Below are 9,170 nucleotides of genomic sequence, written 5' to 3'. Positions count from 1 at the left end.
TGTGTATATATATATATACATGTATGTGTATATATATATATACACATGTATGTATATATATATTTTTTGACACAGGGTCTCCCTCTGTTGCCCAGGCTGAAGTGCGATGGCGCAAACCCAGCTCACTGCAGCCTCAACCTCCTGGGCTCAGGCAATCTTCCTGCTTCAGCCTCCCACGTAGCTGGACCACAGGCACATGCCACCATGCCTGGCTACATTTTGTTTTGTATTTTTTTTGTAGAGACTGGGTTTTGCATGTTGCCCAGGCTGGTCTCAAACTCCTGGGCTCAAACAATCTATCCACCTCGGCCTCCCACAGTGCTGGGATGAGAGGCGTGAGCCACTGCACCCTGCCACTTTATATATATACATATATATACACGTATACACGTATATATACACGTGTATATACGTATATATACACGTGTATATACGTATATATACACGTATATATACACGTGTATATACGTATATATACACGTATATATATACGTGTATACGTGTATATATACGTGTATACGTGTATATGTACATGTATACGTGTATATATACGTGTATACGTGTATATATACATATATACACGTATATATACATATATACATGTATACATAGATACATGTGTATAAACATATATACATGTATACATATATACATGTATATATACGTATATATACATGTATATACGTATATATACATGTATATACGTATATATACATGTATATACGTATATATACATGTATATATACATATATACACGATACGTATATGTACATGTATATACATGTATATATATTTGTTTGTTTTTAAGACGGAGTCTCGCTCTGTCACCCAGGCTGGAGTGCAGTGGTGTGATCTCGGCTCACTGCAGCCTCCGCCTCTTGGGTTGAAGCGATTCTCCTTCCTCAGCCTCCCTAGTAGCTGGGATTACAGGCATGCGCCACCACGCCCAGCTAATTTTTGTATTTTTACTTTATATTTTTTAACTCATGGCTGAGCCTCTGCATCTCAGCTGGCCTGGGAGGAGGCTTCCTGATCTATGGTTGAGCAATTGGAGGGACAGAGAGGGGAGGACAGGTGAGGAGTCAGGCCGATCCAGCATCACCTCTGTGCTGGGTGATCTTGGGTGGGTGCCATCCCTTCCCTGGGCCTTAGTCTACTCTTCGGTCATTGTGGCTGGTTGGGTATAGAGTGGCCTGGCCTGAGCCCGGCTCACAGTGAGTGCTCACCTGTTGGGGCTGATGTGGTCATCCCCGAAGTCATTACCAGCCTCACCTTGCTGGTCAGGGTGGGCCCAGCCAGTCCAAGGGCTGCTGATGTCCCCCAGCCCTTTGGATCATCTCTTGTGCAGCTGAAACCCTGGCTTAGGGGAAGAGGAACCGCCTGGGAGGGGCTGGGGGAGATCCTGGGTTCCCCTCTGGCACTAACCAATGTGGCCACCAGAGGGCGCGAGGTGGCAGAGCCTGGACTTGGCCAGGACGCTCTCTGCTGGGTTGGGGCCAACACCAGGAAGGAAGCATGGGCCATAGGGAAGCTCCCGTTGGTGCTGGGGCAACCCGCAGCAGCTCTGCATCTTCTGCTCTTCTGATGGGAACTGCAGGCCTCTCCCCTGCCCCCAGAGAGTCGGGCTTCTGGGCCCAGCCGCTGTCTGTCATGCCTGCACTCAGGCAGCTGGAGGGGTGGGAGGGGAGATGGCTCCTGGCCTTGGCCATGGCTGCTTTGGCTTCCACCCTTCCTGCTCCTCTTCCATGTGGCCCCCTGACTTGGTCGTGTGAGCACTCCAGTCCTGGCAGAGCCTGACAGGCACTCCCTGAGGTTGGGGTATCCCTTGGCTCTGTCCTGGGGTTGAGGTCCAGGACCTGGCACGGCTGTGACAAGGACCTTGGGCTGGAGCTGTGGACTCGGTGCTTTATTCGTTCTAAGATGAAAGTCATTCATTCTGGATGGCTATGACCTTGAGCGACTCACTTCTCTCCAGGCTCCAGGTGTCCCCTTCATTCATTTGTTAACCTTTATTAAGCACCTCCCATGGGCCGCAGTCAGGCCCTGGGGATTCAGCAGTGAATGAAACTGACAAAACCCCTGACCTCATTAAGCTGACATTCTTTTTTTTCTTTTTTTTTTGTGGCGGAGTCTCACTCTATCACCTTCTGTCACCACACCCGGCCAAAACTGACATCCTAATGAGGGATGCAGACAAAAACAAGGAAAGATTAGACGGTGTGAATTGCTATAGAGAAAAATGAGAAGCGGGGAGATACAAAGTAAGATCTGAGAAGTTAACACGTGAACAAAGACGCAGGAGTGGGCCAGGCATAGTTGCTCACGCCTGTAATCCTAGCACTTTGGAAGGCCTAAGCAGATGGATCACTGGAGGCCAGGAGTTTGAGACCAGCCTGGCCAACACAGGGAAATCCCATCTCTATTAAAAATACAAAAATTAGCCAGGTGTGCTAGCGGGCGCCTGTAATGCCAGCTACTCGGGAGACTGAAGCAGGAGAATCACTTGAACCTGGGAGGTGGAGGTTGCAGTGAGCTGAGCTTGCACCACTGCACTCCAGCTTGGGCGACAGAGTGAGACTCCATCTCAAAAACAAAAGACTTCGCCAGGCAGGGTGGCTCACACCTGTAATCCCACCACTTTGGGAGGGCGAGGCAGGTGGATCACGAGGTCAGGAGTTCAAGACCAGCCTGGCCAAGAGGGTGAAACCCCGTCTCTACTAAAAATACAAAAATTAGCCAGGTATGGTGGTGGGCGCCTGTAGTCCCAGCTACGTGGGAGGCTGAGGAAGAGAATTGCTTGAACCTGGGAGGCGGAGGTTGCAGTGAGCCGAGATCAAACCACTGCACTCCAGCCTGGGTGACAGAGTGAGACTCTGTCTCAAAAAAAAAAAAAAAAAAAAAAGACTTTAAGGAGGGGAGGGGCTGAGCCTTGGGGATAGCAAAAGGAGGAGCTTCCAAGCAGAAGGAACAGCATATGCAAAGGTCCTGAGGCAGAAGCAGGACTGACAGTGCAGAAGAGAGGAGGACCAGTGTCTAGAGTTGATAGAGCCAAGGTTGGGGCCAGAGCAGGGATGGCCATGAAGGCCATTTTGGCTTTTACTCTGAGATGGAGCCCCCAGAGAGATGGAGGCAAAGAAGTAACCATCTAACTTACATTTTTACATGATCACCCTGGCAGAGATGTGGTGTGATCTCATGTAGTGTTATAAGATCACACCAGCTACTGTGCTGAGAATAAACTGTAGGCAAGTCCATGGAAGAAACAGTGAGACCAGTTAGGAACCCACTGTAATAATTCAAGCATGGCTGGGCGTGGTGGCTCACGCGTATAATCCTAGCACTTTGGGAGGCCGAGACGGGTGGATCACCTGAGGTCAGGAGTTCGAGACCAGCCCGGCCAACATGGTGAAACCTCATCTCTACTAAAAATACAAAAAAGTCGGGCGTGGTGGTGGGTGCCTGTAATCCCAGCTACTCAGGAGGCTGAGGCAGGAGAATTGCTTGAACCCGGGAGGTGGAGGCTGCAGGGGGCCTAGATCGCACCATTGCACTCCAGCCTGGGCAACAAGAGTGAAACTTAGTTTCAAAAAAAAAATTAGCTGGGTGTGGTGGTGGGCACCTGTAGTCTCAGCTGCTCAGTAGGCTGAGGTAGGAGAATCTCTTGAAGCTGGGGGCGGAGGTTGCAGTAAGCTGCAATCATGCGATTGTACTCCAGCCTGGGTGACAGAGACTGTCTCAAAAAAAAAAAATTGAGATCCAAAAGGGTATGTCAAGTAAGTAGCTGGATACACAAGTCTGGAATTCGGGGCCCCAGTCTAGGCTGGAGATAGAAGCTTGGAACCCCTCAAGCTGTATACTCCTCCACCACAGGAACCTGTTAAAAGGCATATTCCTGCCCGCTCCCAGTTCTCTGAAGGTTCTGATTTAGTAGGCTATGGGTGAGGCCTGACTTTTTTTACTCTCTCTCTCTCTTTTTTTTTTTTTGGTAGAGACACAGTTCTCACTATGTTGCCCAGGCTGGTCTCAAACTCCTGAGCTCAAGTGATCCTCCTGCCTTGGCCTCCTAAACTGCTGGGATTACAGGCATGAGCCACTGCACTTGGCCTTTTTTATTTTTGTTTATTTATTTTTGAGACAGGGTCTCACTCTGTCTTACTCTGTCACCCAGGCAGTGATGTACTCGCCAGAGTACAGTGGTGCAACCACAGCTCATTGCAGCCTTGACCTCCTGGGCTCCACTGATCCTCCTGCCTCAGCCTCCCAAGTAGCTGGATCTCTAGGACCGTGCTACCACCCCTGGCTAATTTTTAAATTTTCTGCAGAGGTCAGATCTCGGTATATTACCCAGGCTGGTCTTGAATCCTGAGCTCAAACAATCCTCCTGCCTCAGCCTCCTAAAGTTCTGGGATTACAGGTGTGAGCCACCAGGCCAAGGCTGGTGTTTTGTTTTGTTTTGAGACGAGTCTCCCTCTGTCGCCCAGGCTGGAGTGCAGTGGCGGGATCTCAGCTTACTGCAACCTCCACCTCCTGGGTTCAAGTGATTCTCCCGCCTCAGTCTCCCAGGTAGTTGGGATTACAGGCGTGAGACACCACGTCCGGCTAATTTTTGTATTTTTATTAGAGACTGGGTTTCACCATGTTGGCCAGGCTGGTCTTGAACTCCCGAGCTCAAGCAATTCCCCCCACCTCGGCCTCCCAAAGTGCTGGGATTACTGGTGTGAGCCACCACGCCTTACCAAGGTGATGGCTTTTATAAAAATCTGTTCCCTGACTTTTTAAGTAGCGAGTGGTACCTTCTCTTGTAAACTCGAATTGTAAGTGCTTCTGGTTCCGTCTGCTGAAGTCAGGGGCTATCGGCCCCTTTGCTGAGTGCCCCAAACTGCAGAGTTTCCTGAGCTCCTTTGTCTGCTTTTAAAGTTCTTTTGCTTCCTCCTTTGCTGGCATGTTACCAGGATAAAGAACGTGGAATCTGGAGTGGGTCCCACGTGGGCTATAGTCCTGACATGGCGTGGGGAATGTGTGACCTTGGGCATGTTACTTAGCCTCTCTGAACCTTCATTTCTCCATCTGCAAGTGAGGGCAATACTACCTTGTAGAATGCGGGTAAGGCACAGTGAATGGTATTTGATTATCTGGTCTTCTGATTATCCCAGAGCTGTGAGTAAGGATGCTTTTTGCTGTAAGGGACCAACTCAAACTGACTTAAGAAGACCATGTACAGGCTGACATAACACAGAGTGCAAAGCTGTAATCCCAGCACTTTGGGAGGCCGAGGTGGATGGATCACTGGAGGTCAGGAGTTTGAGACCAGCCTGGCCAACATAGGGAAACCCTATCTCTACTAAAAATACCAAAATTAGCTGAGTGTGGTGGCAGGCACCTGTAATCTCAGCTACTCAGGAGGCTGAGGCAGGAGAATCACTTGAACCCGAGAGGCAGAGGTTGCAGTGAGCCAAGATTGCACCACTGCACTCCAGTTTGGGTGACAGAGCGAGACTCCATCTCAAAAAAAAGAGTCACTTCTAGGCTGGGCATGGTGGCTCACGCCTGTAATCCCAGCACTTTGGGAGGCCGAGGCGGGCGGATCACAAGGTCAGGAGATCAAGATCATCCTGGCCAACCCAGTGAAACCCCGTCTCTACTAAAAATACAAAAGCAAAATTAGCTAGGTGTGGTGGTGGGCATCTGTAGTTCCAGCTACTCGGGAGGCTGGGGTGGGAGAATGGCGTGAACTCGGGAGGCGAAGCTTGCAGTGAGCTGAGATGGTGCCACTGCACTCCAGCCTGGGCGACAGAGCAAGACTCTGTCTCAAAAAAAAAAAAAAAAAAGTCACTTCTAGATGCTTTTGAAGAAAGAACCCCAGCCAGCCTCTCCACATTGGCCCAAATAGAGTCACGTGTCCATTTCTGAACGAATTGTTGACAATCACTGACAAGGAGGTGGGATTATCAACAGGCCAAGCAGACTCATCCTCAGAGCCAGGCTGGGCTCAGCCTCCTCTGCAGCGGTGTGCCATGGGCACTCAGTGTGATTTATTGGCAAGTGAGCCAATAAATGTTGATCAGCACCCTCTTTGGGGCAGCTGGGCAGGGCCTATGGTGGCCTGTGTGGGGCAGGATTCTATTTTATGTCCATGGTTCCTGTGGAAAGTGAACATGTTCTGATGAGCTAGCTCGGCCAAGGTGGGGGTCCACACCCCAGACATCCACTTAAGCAGTCAGCTGCATAGGACGCCACTGCTTGTCTTGGACAGGGGACCCATGGACCTCCTGCTAGAGGAGTTCTGGTCCCGTGTGCCCAAGGTGCAGCTGGCCCAGGAAGGAGGAGGCTGGTGTGCATCGCTCCTGGGGGTGGCTCCCCAGCTCCATCTTCACAAATTTCAATACTTCCCATCTGTTTGCAACTAACCTGTTCTCCTACTGGCATCTGTGACAGCTTTTTTTTTGAGATGGAGCCTTGCTCAGTCGCCCAGGCTGGAGTGCAGTGGTGCAATTTCGGCTCACTGCAACCTCTGCCTCCCGGTTCAAGTGATCCTCCCACCTCAGCCTCCCAAGTAGCTGGGAATACAGGCGTGTGCCACCATGGCTGGCTTTTTTTTTTTTTTTTTTTTTTTTTTTTGGTATTTTTTGTAGAGACGGGGTTTCACCATGTTGACCAGGCTGGTCTCAAACTTCTGACCCCAAGTGATATACCCACCTTGGCCTCCCACAGTGCTGGGATTACAGGCATGAGCCATCACGCCCAGCCCAAGTCTTTTTTTTTTTTTTTTTGAGACAGAGTCTTGCTTTGTCACTCAGGCTGGAGTGCAGTGCCGCGATTTCAGCTCACTGCAACCTCCGCCTCCTGGGTTCAAGCAATTCTCCTGCCTCAGCCTCTGGAGTAGCTGGGATTACAGGTGTGTGCCACCACGCCCGGCTAATTTTTTTATTTTTAGTAGAGAAAGGGTTTCACCATGTTGGCCAGGCTGGTCTTGAACTCCTGACCTCAGATGATCCTCCCACCTCGGCCTCCCAAAGTGCTGGGATTACAGGCATGAGCCACCCTGCCCGGCTGGCCTAAGTCTTTAAATGTAATTGCAACTGGGCGTATGGCAGCAGCCAGGGGTCCCAAGTCGGTGGAGGACCCGAGCCCGGGGAGTCAGTGCTTCTTCCCTCCCTTCCCTACTCTTCTCCCCACTCCCTCCCTCCCTCCCCAAGAATCTTTGGAGGATTGTCCTGTGGATGAAGTTGAAGATGCATTTCAGGGCCTGGGAAAAGAAGATGAGGAAATTGAACAATTCAGTGATAAGACATTCGGGTCAGGTGCAATTGATGATGACTGGCGGGAAGCACATGAGTGCCTGGCTGAACTGGAAGAAAAGCAACCAGTGGCAGTTATTGAACAAATAGGCAATGGAGAGAGGGATGAAATGGACTTGTTGGGTGACCATGAGGAGAATCTGGCAGAAAGGCTCAGTAAGATGGTGATTGAAAATGAACTAGAAGATCCAGCTATCATGAGGGCAGTGCAAACCAGGCCAGTTTTATAACCCCAACCAGGAAGTCTGAATTCCAGTATCTGGGATGGATCTGAAGTTCTGAGGGGAATCCAAAGACTACTGTTCAGGAAATGCCTACAGTGTCTGTATTAAAGTGTGCCTTGCCTCAGAGGCCCCCAGGTTCCAGAAGATGATCGGGACCTTTCTGAACATGCATTACCAAGGCGGCCAACTTCACCTATCATTGGCAGTCCTCCTGTTAGAGCTGTCCCCATAGGCACCTCACCTAAGCAGATGGCTGTATCCAGTCTCACCCAACACTTTCTGTGTCTGACGCCTGTCCATGTTCAGCCCCCAATGCCACCACAATATCCTGCTCCCTATAGTGACAGGACATCTCCAAGCCAGCTCTGCTGTGTCCCGCTACAGTCTGGATGTATGTCTCTCAGCCAGTTCGCCTGGGTCCCTGGATTTGTTGGTAGTCTACTTGCTGCTATGAATCCCAAGTTACTACAAGGGCCAGTTGGGCAGATGCTTCCCCCAGCACCAGGCTTCTGTGCCTTCTTTAGTGCTCCACCCCTGCTGCACCACCTCCACAGCAGCACCCTCCTGGCCCAGGACTTCACCTGCAAAACCTAAGATCTCAGGCCCCAATGTTTATACCAGACGCAACTCACTTTCATCCACAGCACTGTCGACTCTTGCATCAGAGACAGCAACAGAATAGAAATCAGCATCAGAGTCTCAATGGTGCAGGAGATAGAGGAAGTCAATGGAACAGTCATCAAGATCTTCTCTGAAAGGATCCATATGCCAATCTCATGTTGCAGTGGGAAAAGGATTGGGTCCCTAAATTCCAGATGATGCAACTGCAAAGCACTGATCCCTGGATTATTTTTATTACCAGAATTACTTGGAAAAACTGTCAGCTGCTGAAGAAATATAAGGTGATGGCCCGAAAAAGGAGCACACCAAGCTCATCACCCCTCAGGTGGCCAAACTGGAGTGCGCCTATAATCCAGTGCAATTTGTGGGCTCTTTGGGAAAGCTGACTGTTTCTAGTGTAAATAATCAGCAAAAAATGATTGATGCTGTTGTGACATCTTGGAGTGAGGATGATGAAACAAAAGTTTGAGACAAGAGGAGAAAAACCCTTGTTATGGCCGAGCGCAGTGGCTCAAATCTGTAATCTCAGCACTTTGGGAGGCCGAGGCAGGCAGATCATGAGGTCGAGAGATTGAGACCATCCTGGCTAACACGGTGAAACCCCGTCTCTACTAAAAATACAAAAATTAGCCGGACGTGGTGGCGGGCGCCTGTAGTCTCAGCTAGTTAGGAGGCTGAGGCAGGAGAATCTCTTGAACCTGGGAGGTGGAGGTTGCAGTGAGCTGAGATCATGCCACTGCACTCCAGGCCTGGCGACAGAGGGAGACTCCATCTCAAACAAACAAACAAACAAACAAAACCCTTATCATAATTGAGAAAACCTACAGATTACTCCTTGATGTGGAGGACTATGAAAGAAGTTATTGCCTAAAGCTAGAATGGATGATGGAAAGCACAAAATTTGTAGCATGTATGACAACTTAAGGGGGAAATTGCCTGGACAAGAGAGGCCTAGTGATGACCACTTTGTACAGATCATGTATATCCAAAAAGAGAAGAGAATGGTTGCCTGTATTCTTCCTTTGCT

General features: G+C 49.8%; 1 pseudogene; it reads left to right on the top strand.

Moving 5' to 3' along the window:
• The first annotated feature begins 721 nt into the window (after positions 1-721).
• Positions 722-9,170, top strand: LOC129398688 (protein PAT1 homolog 1-like; annotated as a pseudogene).

The sequence above is a fragment of the Pan paniscus genome, chromosome 11, assembly GCF_029289425.2.
Source record: "Pan paniscus chromosome 11, NHGRI_mPanPan1-v2.0_pri, whole genome shotgun sequence".
Taxonomy (NCBI): domain Eukaryota; kingdom Metazoa; phylum Chordata; class Mammalia; order Primates; family Hominidae; genus Pan; species Pan paniscus.
This window is presented reverse-complemented; position numbering and strand designations above follow the sequence as displayed.